This window comes from Loxodonta africana, chromosome 22 (assembly GCF_030014295.1).
Source record: "Loxodonta africana isolate mLoxAfr1 chromosome 22, mLoxAfr1.hap2, whole genome shotgun sequence".
Classification (NCBI taxonomy): Eukaryota; Metazoa; Chordata; class Mammalia; order Proboscidea; family Elephantidae; genus Loxodonta; species Loxodonta africana.
Window position 1 is genome coordinate 14,904,881 of NC_087363.1, and position 18,010 is coordinate 14,922,890.

Consider the following 18,010-nt stretch of genomic DNA (forward strand, 5'->3'; position numbering starts at 1 on the left):
CGGAATCTGGGCCCCTTAAATTGTGTAGCTGGTTCTGCCTTGAGCATAGTGCTTGAAGAATCCAGACTGCTCCTCTAGGCTTGCCTATTGACAAGCGTGGCACATGAAATGCTATAGGAGAAGTTAGTGGGCTACTGACAGTGAAGAAGCACCTGACAGAAATGAGACCTTTTTAAGTAAAACCAAACAAGTCCATCTCCCTGTTTCTAGTCATATAATAACTCGGGATCAGCAGCAAAGATGGTAGCAGAAGAAAACTCGCCTTGATTTTGTAACTTACTTTCTCACTCCTGTTTAGACTCTGCAGTTACTCTTGGAAATGATAATGAGAATAATATAGAGTCAATGTAGAATTTCTGTATATTCAAATTTAGTATATTCTAGTAGTCTCCCCCAATTTTTATTATAAAAATTGTCAAATGTACAGAAAAATTGAAATAAATTACAGTGAACACCCACATATACACCACCTTGATTGAGTTCTTACTGTCTTGTCATATCTTTCTTCTCCATCTTTCTGTGTGTATGTGTTTTTCTGAACTATGTATCAAATAGTGACATCATAACACTTTACCTGATGAATACATTCTCCTAAATAATCACTATATATGTGTGTGTGTGTGTGTGTATATATATATATATATATTTTTTTTACCTGAAGTATTTTGTTGTTAATGTAGAGAACTTGGAAAACAGAGAAACATAAAGAAAAAGGAAGAAATTATCCACAATTCTACCTGGGGATAACCACTGTAAGCAGTTTAGTGCTATACAGAAAAAAATGTCATCATCCTGTTCTTATTATTTTGTCCATATAGAATTAAGCATCTCTACACTCATTTTCATGGAAACCCTGGTGGCGTAGTGGTTAAGTGCTATGGCTGCTAACCAAAGGGTCGGCAGTTCAAATCCACTAGGCACTGCTTGGAAACTCTACAGTTCTACTCTGTCCTATATGGTCGCTAGAGCGTCACTATGAGTCGGAATCAACTCAACGGCACCGGTTTGGTTTTTTGGTTTCACCCATTTTCATCCTTAACAGGAACATTTTCCATGCCTCTTGAGGAAGGCAGAATAATGACCCCCCAAAGATGTCCATTTCTTAATGCCTGGAACCTGTAAATATGTCATGTTACATGGCAAAGGGGACTTTGCATATGTGACTGTTACTGTTGTTGTTAGGTGCCATCGAGTCAGTTCCAACTCATAGTGACCCTACGCACAACAGAACGAAACACTGCCCGGTCCTGAGCCATCCTTACAATCGTTGTTATGCTTGAGCTCATTGTTGCAGCCACCTCGTTGAGGGCCTTGCTCTCTTCCGCTGATCCCATACTCTGCCAAGCATGATGTCCTTCTCCAGGGACTGATCCCTCCTGACAACATGTCCAAAGTATGTAAGACGCAGTCTCGCCATCCTTGCCTCTAAGGAGCATTCTGGCTGTACCTCTTCTAAGACAAATTTGTTCGTTCTTTTGGCAGTCCATGGTATATTCAATATTCTTCTCCAACACCACAATCCAAAGACATCAGTTCTTTTTTGGTCTTCCTTATTCATTGTCCAGCTTTCACAGGCATATGATGTGATTGAAAATATCATGGCTTGGGTCAGGCGCACCTTAGTCTTCAGGGTGACATTTTTGCTCTTCAACACTTTGAACAGGTCCTTTGCAGCAGATTTACCCAATGCAATGCGTCTTTTGATTTCTTGACTGCTCCCACCATGGCTGTTGATTGTGAATCCAAGTCAAATGAAATTCCTGACAACTTCAATCTTTTCTCCGTTTCTCATGATGTTGCTCATTGGTCCAGTTGTGAGGATTTTTGTTTTCTTTATGCTGAGGTGCAATCCATACTGAAGCCTGTGGTCTTTGATCTTCATTAGTAAGTGCTGTGCTTCAAGTCCTCTTCACTTTCAGCAAGCAAGGCTGTGTCATCTGCATAACACAGGTTGTTTATCAGTCTTCCTCCAATCCTGATGCCCCGTTCTTCTTCATATAGTCCAGCTTCTCGTATTATTTGTTCAGCATACAGATTAAATAGGTATGGTGAAAGAATCAACCCAGACGCACACCTTTCCTGACTTTAGACCAGTCAGTATCCCCTTGTTCTGTCCAAACAACCGCCTTTTGTTCTATGGAAAGGTTCCTCATGAGCACAATTAAGTGTTCTGGAATTCCCATTCTTCGCAGTGTTATCCATAGTTTGTCATGATCCACAGTCGAATGCCTTTACATAGTCAATAAAACACAGGTAAACATCCTTCTAAAAGTTTTTTTCTTTTTAAACATCCTTCTGGTATTTTCTGCTTCCAGCCAGGATCCATCTGACATCAGCAATGATATCCCTGGTTCCACATCCTCTTCTGAAACTGGCCTGAATTTCTGGCAGTTCCCTGTCGATATACTGCTGTAGCCATTTTTGAATGATCTTCAGTAAAATTTTGCTTGCATGTGATATTAATGATATTGTTCTATAATTTTCACATTTGGTTGGATCACCTTTCTTGGGAATAGGCATAAATATGGATCTTTTCCAGCCAGTTGGCCAGGAAGCTGTCTTCCATATTTCTTGGCATAGATGAGTGAGCACCTCCAGCAATGCATCTGTTTGTTGAAACATGTCAACTGATATTCCATCAATTCCTGGAGACTGGTTTTTCGCCAATGCCTTCAGAGCAGCTTGGACTTCTTCCTTCAGTACCATTGGTTCCTGATTATATGCTACCTCTTGAAATGGTTGAACATCGACTCATTCTTTTTGGTATAATAACTCTGTGTATCCCTTCCATCTTCTTTTGATGCTTCCTGCATCATTTAATATTTTCCCCATGGAATCCTTCACTATTGCAACTCGAGGCTTGAATTTTTTCTTCAGTTCTTTCAGCTTGAGAAACGCTGAGCGTGTCCTTCCGTTGTGGTTTACCATCTCCACCTCTTTGCACGTGTCATTATAATACTTTACTTTGTCTTCTCGAGCCACCCTTTGAAATCTTCAGTTCTTTTACTTCATCAATTCTTCCTTTTGCTTTAGCTGCTCAACGCTCAAGAGCAAGTTTCAGAGTCCCCTCTGACTTCCACCTTGGTCTTTTCTTTCTTTCCTGTCTTTTCAGTGACCTCTTGCTTTCTTCATGGATGATGTCCTTGATGTCATTCCACAACTCGCCTAGTCTTTGGTCACTAGTGTTCAGCGCATCAAATCTATTCTTCAGATGGTCTCTAAATTCAGGTGGGATATACTCAAGGTCATATTTTGGCTCTTGTGGACTTGCTCTGCTTTTCTTCAGTTTCAGCTTGAACTTGCATATGAGCGATTAATCATCTGTTCCACAGTTGGCCCCTGGCCTTGTTCTGACTGATGATATTAAGCATTTCCATCGTCTCTTTCCACAGATATAGTCAATTTGATTTCTGTGTGTTCCATCTGGCGAGGTCCATGTGTATAAAAAAAAAAAAATTTTTTTTTTTTTTTTTATAGTCGCCATTTATGTTGGTGAAAGAAGGTATTTGCAATGAAAAAGTTGCTGGTCTTGCAAAATTCTATCATTCACGCCCCAGCATTGTTTCTGTCACCAAGGCCATATTTTCCAACTACTGATCCTTATTCTTTGGTTCCAACTTTTGCATTCCAATCGTCAGTAGTTATCAATGCATCTTGATTGCATGTTCGATCAATTTCAGACAGTAGCAGCTGATAAAAATCTTCTATTTCTTCATCTTTGGCCCTAGTGGTTAGTGCGTAAATTTGAATAATAGTCATATTAACTGGTCTTACTTGTAGGCGTATGGATATTATCCTATCACTGACAGCGTTGTACTTCGGCATAGATCTTGAAATGTTCTTTTTGACAATGAATGCAACACCATTCCTCTTTGAGTTGTCATTCCCAGCATAGTAGACTATATGATTGTCCGATTCAAAATGGCCAATACCAGTCCATTTCAGCTCACTAATGCCTAGGATATTCATGTTTATGTGTTCCATTTCATTTTTGACGATTTCCAATTTTCTTAGGTTCATACTTAGTACATTCCAGGTTCCGATTGTTAATGGATGTTTGCAGCTGTTTCTTCTCATTTTGAGTTGCGCTACATCAGCAAATGAAGGTCCTGAAAGTTTTACTCCATCCACGTCATTAAGTCCCACTCTACTTCGAGGAGGCAGCTCTTCCCCAGCCATCTTTTGAGTCTCTTCCAACCTGGGGAGCTCATCTCCCACCACTATATCGGACAGTGTTCTGCTGCTATTCGTAAGGTTTTCACTGGTTAATGGTTTTCAAAAGTAGACAGCTGGGTCCTTCTTCCTAGTCTGTCTTAGTCTGGAAGCTCAGCTGAAACCTGTCCTCCATGGGTGACCCTGCTGGTATCTGAATACCGGTGGCATAGCTTCCGGCGTCACAGCAACACACAAGCCCCCACAGTACGACAAACTGACACACGTGTGGGGCATGTGTGACTAAGGGTTTGGAATTTGAGATGGGGAGATTATCCTGAGTTATCGGGTAGACATACTTTGAGTCATATGAGTCCTTAAAAGTGGCAGAGAGTAGGTCAGAGAAATGTGACATGAGGACTCTACCCAACATTGCTAGCTTTGAAGACAGAGGAAGGGGCCATGAGCCAAGGAATAAATGCAGCCTCTAGAAGCTGGAAAAAAGGGTAAGGAAACAGATATTCTCCTAGAGCCTCCAGAAGGGAACTGTGTCCTGCCAACACATTGATTTTAATCCAGTGAGACCATCATGGACTTTTAATCTACAGAGCTGTAATATAATAGATTTGTGTTGTTTTAAACCACTAAATTTGTGGTAATTTGTTACAGCAGCAATGGAAAACTAATATACCTCCCAATCTGTATTTGCCTTTGAAATGATAGTCTTTTACTCTTTAGGACATTTTAACTGAATGATTTTCCTGTTTTCTTTGGCTTTGAAAACAGTAATGGTTAATGCAGTACGAAAATATAGTCGGAACCCTTAGGTTTTGCTCTGGAAGGGAGATTAGATCCTCTACGGCTTTTCTGAGCCAGGGCTGCACTTCCCATTTACAGACTAAGGGGTAGGGGGTAGGATTGTCTTCCAGTTCTTTTAAGAAATTCACTTGAAATTATGGAAATTGTTTGTTTTAAAGAAAATCATCCACTCCTAATCATTTTCACAGATCTTTGTACTTGTCTTACACGGTTTATAGTGGGGCATGACTTGCTTAAATGTCTATTTCCCCTTTGGACTTTAAGCATCATCAGAGCAAGGGCTCTGTTTTTTACTGTCTGTTGTTCCTCCGGCATGTAGCACAGCACCTGGCACATAGTACGCACATAAACACTTGTTAAATGATTGGATGTTTGGCCACACAAAGATAGGGACAAGGTCTGGCTCTTGAGTGACTAATGAGAAACTAAACTGCTCTGAGTAATAATCTTTTTTTTTTTTAAAGAGTTGTTTTCTATGTGAGCTTGGAAACCTCTTTGCAGGTGATTATGCTTTTATGGAGATTTTTTTCCTTCATGTAGATTTGGACTATGCCGTCTGGATGTCATTCTGGAGACATCTCTGTGTTCCTACATACATGTGAGTTTGAGTTCCTTCCAAAAGTTGGTCTCAGGAGGCCAGGAATACATTGTCAGGAAAGACAATGAGTGGCGTCTTCACTTCCTGCTGGCAACGGGCCCTGGAGTCCATCGGGCAGGGAGCCCACCCTGGGTTCTTGTGCTGAAGTCAGATTGTATTTCATCGTTCTATGGCCCAGATGGAGCAGTTTAGGGGAGATGGAGTTATAATAACCCCTGACTAAATCAGTGCCCTCTTGTTGGAAACATTTCTGAGAGCTACAGTTAATACAAAGGCTGCTCTGCATTTTCCAGGAATAGTCGCTTCTGGGAGTGTGGAAATGGGTGTCATTAGTGAGACTGAACAGCAAAGTTAAAAACCTGTAGGCATTTCCACACTAAGCTTTGGGGAAAGGTGTACCCAGGGCCAACTTTTTTCTGCGCAGTTCAAGTCACAGTTTTGTTTGGGTAAGTGTTTCTGAAAGAAGGGCTCTGGGAATAAAACTTTTTCAAGGTAGCTGTTATTGGTTAAAGTTTGTGTTAGAGAATTGTGCAACAATAGAAACTGATCCTGGTTAACATAAGCCTGTGGAAGTTATTGGAAAGACGTGGGGTAGTTCAGAGAATGAAAAGAAATACTGAAGAAGCAAGTCTCAGGAAAGATGGGAAGCGGAGCTGATGAGTGACAAGAGCCAATAGACACCACCTTTAGGAGGAGTCAGCTTATCCTTTTTCAATCCTTGATTCACTCTCCTCAAGATTCAAATGCCCCAGAGAAGCTGATTGGGCTGGCTTGGGCTACATGCCCACTTCATGGCAGAAAGGTGGGATACTTTGAAGGGCACTTCTACTAACTCTATATGAGGAAGAGGGAAGGTTTCCTAAAGCTGTTGCCAGGAGGAGGGAGAAGGACTGTTGGGCAGGCAAAAACATTAGATGTCTACTATCTAAACATTAACGTCTACTCATCAGCTTACTTACCAAGTACGCATTCAGGGAAATTAGCCTTCTCCATGAGTCCCTTAGCAAAAAGATATGGTTGCCTGAGGAAACCAGGCAAGTAACTTCCTACTTGATCTTGGACAAATCATATCCCCTCTCTGAGCCATGGTTTCCTCATTTATAAAATTTACTGAATAGTTTGGACAGAGGCAATCTATAGAGTGGTGAGAGCCAGAAGAGAGGATCAGGAAATCTGAGTTCGCCTTCCAGGGGTAACACTATCTGGTGACCTGACCTTGGCTGACTCACTGACCAATTCTGAGTTGCCTTGTGAGTTAAATAAAGGAATTAAACTAGACGCCTTTCAGTTCCTTCTAGCTCTGAACGTCCATGATTCTATGGAAGGGCAGATGGAAGCTGCCATGTCAGTCTTTCCCCCCCAAAATCAATGGGATATCCATGTTCTTAGGAAATACATACTGAAGCATCAAGGGGTAATGGGGCATGCCTACTCTTAAATAACTCACATACACACACACACACAAATACAGAGAGAAGGAGAAAGAGGAAGATAAAGCAAATCTGGCAAAATGTTAAGAAGTGGTGAATTTGAATAAAGGATGTAGTCATTCTTTGTGCTGTTCTTGAAACTTTTCTCTAAGTTTTTTTATTATTTCAAAATGACGCACCAAAAAAAAAAGTCAGTGGGAAGGGCAAAAGGAAATCTGCCTCTCCGCTTGCATGTCCAAAAGCTTTTGATGAATTATTTGTGTGACAAATGAATATTTGTCCATATTGCTGGATCCAAACTCTTTAGAGGAAGTTCTTCGTGCCAAGGCACGCACTCATCACAATGAGCCCTCCTTGTTAGTGTGACAGAGTTCGGCTGTGGACCTGGAAGACACTGAATAAGGCTTATCTATTTACTCCTGCCTGAGGAGTCTGACTCAGTGGGTGGAGATTTCCTGTTGGCTTTTCTGCTTTTATTTTGTTTCAAGCAGTTGTTTGGGAATACGTATTTCAGACACACAGCATATATGTTTAATGCTTTGTACTATAACCCAATAAATATCCCTGTCAAGTTAGTACTAACTTGATCTGAAGCCAAACATTACTAACTTCGCACAGTCATTTCTTATTCCAAAATGGTTGCAGTGTCTAGAAGGATAGTCATTGTAGCATTGTCTGCATTAGCAAAATATTGGGGCTGACCTAGGAATCTATCAACAGAGAACTGATTGATAATGGTACATTCATTCAGTGGAATATTGTGTAGATGATAAAAAAGTGAAGCAACTCTATATGAATGGACGTGGAACGATCTCCAAGGTATTTTGTTTGTTTGTTTGTTTACACGATCTTATTTTTACCTTAACAGAAAGATATCATGAAATTAGCTTTTAAAAGAGAATTTTCTGTCTTCTGCCCTTCCTAATATAAATAACACTTTCTATCACCTATCCTTTCCTTCAAAAGAAACTTAAAAAAAAAGACTTTGTTTTATAACAATTTTAGATTTACAGAAAAAAATGAGAAAATAGTAAAGAGACCTTTATATCCTGTACCCAATTTCCACTATTATTAGTGCTTTCTGTTAGTATTGTATAATTGCTACATGTCATGAACCAGTAGTGATATATTATTATTAACTAGAGTCCACAGATTATTGAGATTTCTATAGTTTGTCCTTTTTTTTTTAATTTTATTTTGCTTTAGGTGAAAGCTTACAGTGCAAATTAGTTTTTCATTCAGTTCAAGATATTTTTTAAGAGCAATACGCAAAGCGGTAAAAAAAGTTGTGCAAGTAAGCTAATGAGTGAACAGTGAATGTTTTTGCCCACTCAGAATATGCTTGCTTACATTTAACCAAACCAGTGCCGTGAAGTTGATTCCGACTCATGGTGACCCCACAGGTGTCAGAATAGAAATGTGCTCCATAGGGTTTTCTTTTTTTTTGACATGCGTGAAATAGTTTTTATTGTGAAGAAGGGTAAAAGCACATTTAATGAAACTAATTTATAGTCCTTAGAAAACATTGCATTACATGACCTTGTTAGTAGTTAAAAGCCAAGTCAAATTGATGGAAAAGAGGGGTTTGAAGGCTGAATGGTTTACACAGAGCTCTATCACTTGACCCCCATGTATGGAGAGAGAGGCTTCAGATATCTGGAGCCCTTGGACCCAAATGGTGTGCAGCTCTGGCTCCTTAATCTGTGTCTGTTTCCCAGTAGATCTGAGTGGAGTGAGCAGAGCTCAGGGAAAATGCACTCAGCCCTGGGAAACTGGGAGATGTGTAGGTAGGGTGTTTCTATTCTCCCCCAAGAGAAACTTATCTTCCAAAGTTTAAATCCATTTGAGTCCAAACATTTATGTAACATGGGTGGCACAAACAGTTAAGCACTCAAATATTAGTTGAAATGTTGGAGATTTGAGCCCACCCAGAGGTGCTTCAAAAGACAGGCCTGATGGTCTGCCTCTGAAAGGTCAAAGCCTTGAAAACCCTATAGAGAAGTTCTACTCTGTACACGTGAGTCTTCCCATATGGTTTTCAATTACTGATTTTTTGGAAGTAGCTGACCAGACCTTTCTTCTGAGGCATCTCTGGATGGACTCCAACTGCCCGCCTTTTGGTTAGCAGCTGACTCCTATATATCTATATGCAGAGCATTTTCTGGAAAATTATACAGGAAATTAGTAACAGTAGGAACCTCTGGAGAGAACTGTGGATGAGGGTAGGGGCTGAGAGAAAAGAATGGGAAGACAACTTGCTTTTCGCTTGTACCTTTTGAGTTTTGTACGAAACCCAATGTGTTTAAAGTTGTTCAATTTAATGTAGGGGTCAGTGCCCCTTTAGAAGTAGACCCTTGGTCCAGTCTCAGTATGTGGGCTCAAATAAGCTTAAGTTGCTGTAGCCAAGGAAATTATCCTATTGGACTGTATTTCGAAGATTGGGTCCATAACTTCTTACTTTTCCCCTCCCAGCAGCTAACCCCCTCTTTGCACATTAAAAAAAAAAAAAAAAGAGTAGATGCTTAATAATTGTTTATTTAATTGAGTTCAGTTGGATTTATTTTGCAGTTCCTTCAGGGGCATTGCTACATACATTCTTGCTTGCTGGTTTAAATAGAGGCTTATTAGCCTTTCACATGTCTCTCTCTTTTTTTTTTCCTAAAGAAAAAAGTTAAAACAAATATTTATTTTCTACTCTAAAGAATTTAAGACTTAGCCCAATTGTGGATGTAATTTTGTACATCCTTCTTTGGAAGGCATTTTGGTATCATAAACCAGCGTGTAAAATATGCTCGTGCTGTGACCCAGTAATCCTAGCCTTGGGAATGGGGTATCTGTCTAACATGCCTGTTAAAAATGATGATTCCAGCTCTTCCGAGGATGGTATCTAGAGGCATTCAAAATGATCCGGTGCCTGACCTACCATCAACAGGCTGTCCTACAATACAGCCTCTGACAGAACTAGGCTGTCCCGAACCCCTGGTAATACAATTTGTTTACCTTTCTACCAAGAAGATTGGTGAAGCACCCAAATCCGCATGTGGTGTGTACCCAGGCCAGCTGCCAGGGGTTTGTGCTCTGAGACCTGAAGTCCTTATGAGGTCTTCCAAAACAAAAACCTGTCAGCTGGACCTATGATGGTTCCACATGGGCTAGCTGTGTCTGTGACAGGATCAAGTGTACGTTCCTCATCAAGCTGCAGAAAATCGTTGACAAAGTGTTGAAGGCACAAGAGTCAGAAAGCTAACTAAAAATATGCTTTTTTGAATAGTAAAAAAAATGATTCTTACCTATATTTATTGACAAGGAAAAATATCTATAGCATACTGTTAGGTGATATATCCAGGTTCTGCGACAGCAATGTGTTTGATCCCATTTATATCAAATTTCATACATGAAGCACTCTGTGTAAGAAGACATCCTGGAAAAAAGTATGAAAATATCAAAATATTAAAGATGTTTTTCCCCAATGATTTTTAATTTTATCTGTATTTTTTTCATATTTACAGTTTTTTGTTGTTGAGTACACATTAGATTGCTTTTACCGAAAAGTGAGAGTATAAAAAAGAAAAAGCACCCAGATGATTCCATTTGTTTTACTCATTGACTAAACAAATACTTGTTCACTGTACCAGGGCATCCTAGAGTTACCTTTCCTATTTCACAGACCACAGGGTTTTCCATGTGCCCACATGAGAAAGCACGGAAGCTAAGTCTTTATCAAGGCCCCTTTGTAAAATTTAATCACTAGAAAAAAAAAACAGAAGAGTAATTGCCTCTGGGAGAGACGAGGGTAGGAATTAACTAGGACGATGGTAATGTTCTATACCTTGATAAGGCTTTTGGCTACCAGAGTATATTTGTCACCCTTGGAGAATTTACTGTTAAGATTTGTGCATTCGTCTGCACATCAATTGTATACAAAAAGAAAGAAAACTGTAAAAAAATTGGAATTTAGTTAGTGATATTGGTGTGTATAATTTACTTTGAAATACACCAGAAATAAGGTGGATTTATGGATGGAGGAATGAATAGATGGATAGATACATAACTAAGCAAATATAATAAAATGTTAATAGAATTCAGGTGGCGTATATACATGTGTTCACTGTAAAATTCTTTCAACTTTGCTGTTTAAAATATTTTGTAATAAAATGTTGAGAAAAATGTGAGCACCAATCATCTATTGAAGAAGTTTGTATTTTATCCTGTAAATTGAATTCAACAGGTTGAGTTCTGGAAGTTGCACTCAAGAAAAATTTAACCTTGCTGCATAGGTAACACTGTATAAAATCATATGTGCATATATATAATATTTATGGTATATACTATATATATATATACATATATACATTTATACATATGTATATATGACATTAGTGACTGGGCTGGCTTCATGAGTGTGTGACAGCTCTGCTGTTGCCGTCTTGAATTTCTTATTTTTTTTTAACAAGGGGCCCTGCATTTTTATTTTGCACTGGGCCCTGTAAATTATGTAACCAATCCTAATTAGTGAACAATAATAATATTACTAACATATATTATGTCTTCTCTGTTAGGCACTATGCTTGACACATTACATACATTGCCTTATCAAACCATCACAAAAAGACTGAAGAGGTAGGTATCCCCATTTTACAGATGAACATACTAATGCTCAAAGAAGTTAGGCTGATTGCTCAAATTCACACATTTATTATATTCTCAGTATGCATAGTAGCAGCTTCCATTTATTGAGCACCTTCCCTAAGCCTAGAATGCTCTGACTGAAATCTGACATGTTCTCCCCAGACTCCCCAGCTTTGCATCACTTCCTGAAGGCCACATTCCCTGCCATCCTACATTAGGTCAGGCCTCTTTTTATGGTGCCTTCGGTTTCTTTAAGAAACACTGGTGACGTAGCGGTTAAGTGCAATGGCTGCTAACCAAGAGGTCATCAGTTCAAATCCACCAGGCACACCCTGGAAACCCTGTGGGGTGGTTCTACTCTGTCCTTTAAGGTCGTTATGAGTTGGAATCAACTTGACGGCAACAGGAGGCTTCTTTATAGTATACACCACAAATGTAATTAGTTAATTATTTAATATATGTCTTCCCTTCTGAACTAGAATCTCAGTGAAGATCAAAAAAACCCATTGCTGTCAAGGCTATTCTGACTCACAGGAGCCCTGTAGGACAGAGTAGAACTGCCCTATAGGGTTTCCTGGGCTGCAGTATTTACAGAAGCAGATCACCAGTTCTTTTCTCCTGCAGAACCACTGGTGGGTTCAAACCATCAATCTTTTCGGTTAGCAGCTGAACACTGTAACCATTGCACCACCAAGGCTTCTCTGCAGTGAAGATAGAAATCCCTTTTTATTCACTCTATTCCCAACATCTAGTGCTGTACCTGGAACATAGCCTGCCTACCTACCTGGCATATCTTTATTATATATTTTCTCATTTACTCCTCAACCCTGTGAGATAGATTATTACCATCATTTTAAGGAGCCTGGGTAGTACAAATGGTTAAGCACTTGGCTGCTAACAAAAAGGTTGGTGGTTTGAACCCACTCAGTGGCCCTGCGGGAGAAAGACACAGTAAAGATTATAGCCTAGGAAATCTTACGGGGTGGTTCTACTCTGTCACGTGGGGTCACTATAAGTCAAAAATCAATGGGATTCTGGGAAGATGGTGGTGTAAACAAACCATCATTCCAACCCTCTCCCACAAATACCACAAGAAATACAACAAGGAACTGGTGCTTGGCCTTGAGGGACTCTGAATCTGGGGACAGAGAACAGCAGTAGGGAACTGCAGACAGGCAAGAGGCAACAAACCAACAGAGAGACAAATAGAGTAGGAAAATCACTTCTCCCATTGTCCTTGCCCCTCCCCTCAGCCATGTGGGCTGCCAGCTGCTGTGAACTGGGGAAGCAGCCCTAGCAAAAGAACTTGCTTCCCTAACCATCACACCCCCTGCTTATACAAAGAGACAGAACCCCAATCTACTGCTCTAAAATGAAAAAGGCAGACCTCCCCAGGGATCCATTCAGAGCATGCCAGCACCACACACATTTGGACACTGTCAGCTGCAAGGCTGCTGAAAATAGCTACAGAGGCCCCATGCAGTGGAGTCTGCTCCCATGGTCAACACTCTACCTGCCTTCCTGTGCACCCCATAGCTCAGGCCTCTGTAGCCAGCACAACAGACCTCCTGGGGGTCAGTTTGGGTCTGTCTGTTGCCCATTCTGGTCAGCACTGAGGACCACTGACTGAGGCTACTATGTGCTAAAGAGCAGGCATCTTGAAGGGAGGCTACACCCACAACCAACATACTGTGGGGGAGAGGGGGTCTGAGAGCAACAAGGCAGACCTCCATAGGGGTCCAGTCAGAACATGGCAGCTCCTCCCTCACCTGGTCATAGGCAGCTGTCAGGCTTCTGCAAATTGCTACAGAAAGTACTCTGCAGTAGAATCTGTTCCCATAGTCAGCACTCTACCTGCCTGCCTGCATACCCCATAGCTTAGACCTCTGAAGTCAACAAGACAGACTTTCCTGGGGATCAGGTTGGGGTATGCCTGCTCCCACTTCTGGTCAGTGCTGAGGACTGCTGACTGAGGCTATTGTACTCTAGGAAGCAGGCATCTTGAGTAGAGGCTACATCCACAGCCAACATACTCCAGGGGTAGGGCTCTGCTAGCAACAAGGCAGACCTCCCCGGGGGACCTTTTGGAAAATGACAGCCCCTCTCCCACCCAGTAACTTATCAGCTGCTGGAGTGATACAAACAGAAGAGTTCCTACAGTGGAGCTACGTGGTAGATTACCTAAGTGGAGACTGCTCCCCCAACCACCACAGGGCCACCAGAGCTCTGAAACAACAAGACAGATCTCTTGGAGGTCCTTCTGGGGCATGGCAGCCCCTTCTACTGAAATGGAGATTTAAGCAGCCCCCACAGAGCAGGGAAGGAAGCATTGGGCAAAACTGGACTGTAACACCCAACCCGAAAGAGGGCTCACTGGGTGAGTTTTCCAACTGAAAACATGGTTGCAGAAACAGAGAAGGAATGGGAGTAATAACCAGACAGAGGGGACTATATCCCGTGGTGGACAGATAGATTAGTATGATTAGTGATATCTCACCTGAGTGGATGTGCTCACTGGTGGACAGATTGACCACAGTGTGTTCTAGAGTATGTTTGGGAGACACTGAAAGTTGAAAACCAAGATCATGAACTTTCAAATCCTAATTAAATGAGGTAGGGAGAAGAAGCTATCACAGACACGGAGAGGAAATGGTAAGCAAAGGCCAAAGGCTCTGCCCACCTAAGAGTTTTTTGCAGAAAGTAGTGCAGGTGAAAGCACCAAATACTGGGGAGAACTGAGAAAGTTAACACCCTCAGAAATTTCATTGCCCCAACAAGATATCAGAAGACACGCAAGGAAAAGAGAAATGATGGCCCATCCAAATGAGCATGATGAAGGAAGTGAAAGTGCATCTGTGGAAGACTGAATAATAAAAAGAATGGAAGAGTACAACAACATTAAACATAATTAAAGAGTTAAGGGAAAGCATAGACAAAGATCTAAAAGAAATAAGGAAAATCATGCATGGAAAAAAGGGAGTTTTAAAAAAGTGATAAAGAGAAACCAAACAAATGTTACAACTGAAAAGGACAATAACTGAAATCAGAAGTGCAACTGAAGGATTTAACAACAGATTTAATCAGGCTGAAGAAAGAATCAGCACATTAGAGGATAAGATAGTCAAAATTACAGAGGCCGAGGAGCAATAAAAATGGAGACTCAAGTAAGCTAGGCAGAGTTTAATGAAATTATGGCACATCAAGAGACCTAATATACACATCATGGGAATTCCAGAAGGGGATGAGAGAGAGAAAGGGCCAGAAGGAATATTTGAAGAAATAATGACAGAAAATTTCCCCAATCTGACAAAGGAAATGAATTTACAAATCCAAGGAGCTCAAAGAACTCCAAGCAGGATAAAGCCAAAGAGATCTACACCAAGTCATCATAGGCAAGCTCTCAAAAAGTAAGGATAAAGAGAGAATACAGAAAGCAGTGAGAGAGAAGCAGTCGCATACAAAAGATCCCCGATAAGATCAAATGCTGATTTCTCCTCAAAAACACTGGTGGCCAGAAGGTAATGTAATGATATATTTAAAGAGTGGAAAGAAAAATACTGTCAACCAAGAATACTATACCCACCAAAACTGTCCTTCAGGAATGAGGGTGAAATTAAAACATTCCCAGACAAACAGAAGTTGAGAGAGTTCATATTTCACCAGACCAGCCCTACAAAAAACACAAATGGGAGTTCTGCAGATGAAAGGGAAAAGACACTAGAAAGCAGTTCAAAGCCATACATAAAAAGAAAGATCCTTAATAAAGGGAATTACATGGACAAGTATAAGGACTAGTAATAAGGTATTCATGCTTGATAATTCTACTTGTTTTGTCTTTCATGCTTTCTAATGACAAAAAAATGTATAAAAAGGATAAGATTATGTTACAGGGTACATGAAATATAAAGACATAATTAGTGATAGCAACAACAAAATGGGAGGGAGAAGGATGGTATAGGTATAAAATTTCTTGTATGTTACTGAAGTTAAGTTGGTGCTGACTTACCCTAGAATGTTATAAATACAAGATCTTAAATGTAATATTCATGGTAACTCCCCCCAAAAATATAAAAAAAAAATACACAGAAGGAAAGGAGAAGGTAACCAAAATGGATCACTACGATAAACCAACAAAACATAAAACCAAGCAGTAGTAAAGGAAAAAGACAAAGTTTAAGACACACTAAAACCAAATAACAAAATGGCAGAAATAAGTCACTTCTTATTGCTAATTACAATGAATGTAAATGGATTAAATGTACCAATCAAAAGGCAGGGAGTGGCAGAATGGATTAAGAAACATAATCCAACTATATATTGTTTATAAGAGACACACCTTAGACTGAAGAACACAAATAGGTTGAAAGTGAAAGGATGGAAAAAATATTGCATGCAAATAATAATCAAAAGAATTGGGGTGGTGATCCTAATATCAGACAAAGCAGACTTTAAGACAAAATCCATTAAAAGGGATAAAGATGGACTTTATATACTTATAAAAGTGTCAATTCATCAAGAAGATTTAACAATCATAAATATATATGCACCCAACATTGGAACTCCTAAACATATAAAGCAAACACTGATAGAATTGAAGGAAGAAATAGATAGCACTGTAATAATAGTTGGAGAATTTAATATACCACTTTCAATATTGGACAGAATATTTAGAGAAAAGATCAACAAAAAAACAGAGAACCTGAATGATACTATAAAGCAATTAGACTAAACAGACACACGTAAAACACTCTGCTCCAGTGCACATGGCTCATTCTCCAAGATAGACTACATGGTAGGTCACAAAGCAAGTTTTGATAAATTTAAAAAGATTTAAATCATATGAAGTATTTTCTCTGACCATAATGGAGTGAAGCTAGAAATCGATTAAAAAAAAAAAAAAAAGTGTGGAAAAACAACACACTATTAAACTACCAGTGGATCAAAAAATAAACCACAAATTTCTTACGGTCTAATGAAAATGAAAGCACAACATACCAAAATTTATGGAATGCAGCAAAGGCAATACTCAGAGGGAAACTTACAGCAGTAAATGTTTACATGAAAAGAGAAGAAAAATCTCAAATCAACAGCCTAACTTTACAACTTGAGGAACTAGAAGGAGAATAGCAAACTAAGACTATACCTACCATAAGAAAGGAAATAACAAAGATCAGGTCAAAAAATAAAGTTGAAAAAAGATAAATAAAGAGAGAATCAACAAAACTAGAACTTATTTCTTTGAAAAGATCAATAAAATTGACAATCCTTGAGCTAGACTGACAAAAAAAGAGAAAAGATGCAAATAACCAAAATAAGAAAGAAAAGTGGAGACATTACAACTGACCCAATAGAAATAAAGAAAATTGCACCTAACAGCAACACCATCACTTAACAGGTGAAGAAACCAAGGCTTAGAGAAGCCCAAGTCACTCCATCATGAGGGATGCATCCCACTGTAACGTGGATCCACATCTGTCTGACTCCAAGGCCTCACATTTCACTGCAGCCCACGGTTCGCACGTGACAATCTGTTTGACATTATTTTCTATCTCTAGGCACACTTATTCCTTTAACATCTCTGCTGTCGATATCTTTTTGCTGTCTGAACTTTGGGCTCTCTAGTGAAGAGGAGACAGGCTTTCCAACAAGTAATTATGGCAGGTGACGTGATAACTAGGCTGACAGAAGCTGGGAGTTTATTTTTTAACCTTGATGAGTAAAGCAGCTGGAAACACTAGTTTCCAAAAGCAGAGGATCAAATTTCCCTTTGGTACTGACTCTTAATCCTGGGAAACACCCTGGAGTGGCCTCTTGGGCTATGTAAATGCAAAGCAATTACTCACTCCTATTTGCACCACCACCCGTCTGTTGTTGTAGGGTTCCATGTTGCTATGGTGCTGAACAGGTTTCAGTGGAGCTTCCAGACTAAGACAGACTAGGAATAAAGGCTTGCTGATCTACTTTTGAAAAATCAGCCAGTGAAAGCCCTATGGATGACCACGGTCTGGTCCCATTGTAATTGGGATCACCAGGAGTTGGCGTCAACTTGACAGCAGCTAACTACAACAACAGCAGTTCTTGGGGAAGAGTCCTGGGGTGGTGCAAACAGTTAATGTGCTCAGCTGCTAACCGAAAGTTTGGGGGTTTGAGTCCACCCAGAGGCACCTTGGAAGAAAGTCCTGGCAATCTACTTCTGAAAAATCAGCCATTAAAAACACTATGAAGCGCAGTTCTACTCTGATACACATGGGGTTGCCATGAGTTGGAATGGACTCAACAGCAACTGGGGGGAAAAAGAAAGGCTTGTGCATTACTGTATATCCTTGCAGAGTGCCAGTACTATTTGAGCAACACGTTGTAAGAGCCGAGGAAGTGGGATGCA

General features: G+C 40.1%; 1 pseudogene; it reads left to right on the plus strand.

Moving 5' to 3' along the window:
• The first annotated feature begins 9,558 nt into the window (after positions 1-9,558).
• On the plus strand, positions 9,559-10,246 carry LOC111750625 (large ribosomal subunit protein eL34-like; annotated as a pseudogene).
• Positions 10,247-18,010: the final 7,764 nt, after the last annotated feature.